Source organism: Athene cunicularia (assembly GCF_003259725.1).
Source record: "Athene cunicularia isolate RWA chromosome 23 unlocalized genomic scaffold, athCun1 chr23_part1, whole genome shotgun sequence".
Lineage (NCBI taxonomy): Eukaryota > Metazoa > Chordata > Aves > Strigiformes > Strigidae > Athene > Athene cunicularia.
This window is the reverse complement of record NW_020799130.1, coordinates 3,075,308-3,076,544: the sequence shown is the minus strand read 5'-3', so window position 1 is coordinate 3,076,544 and position 1,237 is coordinate 3,075,308. Positions and strand designations below refer to the sequence as shown.

At 47.0% G+C, this 1,237-nt stretch overlaps 1 long non-coding RNA gene across 1 annotated transcript; it reads right to left on the bottom strand.

Moving 5' to 3' along the window:
- Nucleotides 1–515: 515 nt before the first annotated feature.
- Nucleotides 516–1,231, bottom strand: LOC113488328. Its single transcript, XR_003399904.1, has 2 exons — nt 859–1,231; nt 516–585 (listed from the first exon to the last, which is right to left on the bottom strand). It is a non-coding gene; the product is annotated as an uncharacterized LOC113488328 (long non-coding RNA).
- Nucleotides 1,232–1,237: the final 6 nt, after the last annotated feature.

Here is a 1,237-nt window from a genome sequence, read left to right as displayed (position 1 = left end):
AATCGATCCTTTCCGTAAGACAAACTCTTACAGGTTTCAGTGATAGCACTGGATCCATTCTCTCACAAAACCACAGAAATTTTCTGTGAAGGTCTTAATGAGAGTACTTATAATCTTACTTGGATCTTGTTCAAAACTGTTCATTTCCAATTTGAAAAGCTCTGAAAGGGTAATCCTGGCAGCAAGTATTTCTATCCATCACCAGTGGTGCTTCCATTGTTTTTCAGAATGTCTACAGAAGGAATTCTTTCTGCTTTCTGTCATGCACTCCCACCATAATTTCAGCATCTAATGTGCTTTCTTGGCTTGATTTTCGCGTTCTTTTGATGACTTGTGTAAGCAGATCTGTGTATATATTGTACAAGTTAACAAACTCAACCTGCTGCTAGCGTACTTAGTGCAGAATGTTAACTGTAAATACTAAATGCAGAAAATGTTGTCAGAGACCCCATCTGTTCTCTGCAAAGTCCTAAACAAGACCACTGAGCGTACAACCATGATTTTCTTTTTTTTTTGGAAGAGCAGCATAGATAGTTGACATACACCTCCTGTGTCAGTGATTGAACTTCATCTGTCATTCAAAACCTGTAGAATAATGTCAGGCAATTCTGAGTGTGAGATTGCCAGCATATGAACAGCAGCATCCACCCACCAGTTTTCATTCATATTCTGCCATTAAAAATAGTGAAAATCCACTAGTGACAGACATCAGGTCTGCATCGACTCTCTCTCTCCCATCTGCAGTTCACCAAAAATTCCTCACACCAGCAAAGATGCAGACACGCTGCTTTACTGAACCCTTCATCAAATCACCTGTAACTGCCCAGTCACAGATCTGCCACCTATCTGCCAACATACCTCTTGGCGAGCCACGAGAAATTATCTCTCTACCCGTCTATTGTCCTCCATCACACAAATGGCTTTAGTAAAAAAAAAAGGGCTGGTCCTTTGCAAACAGCACAGCTCTGCAACAGTCTGATGAAAATTCCTGGGGCGCAATTACGCCGTTGGTAACGGGTCCACAAAACAGCGATCCCACGAGCCGCGGGAGAAGGCCTCACACAATGAGCCCTACAGCCTGACACCCCAACTCACCGCTGCGCCAGCCTTGCGCTGGCCGACTGCACAGGAGCGAGCCGCGGCGCCGAGAGGCGGCTGCGGGAGACAGGCAGCGCCCCTTCCCCCCGCAGCGGCGGCCCGGCCTCCATGTTGCCCGCGCGAGGCGCCCGCCTCGCCC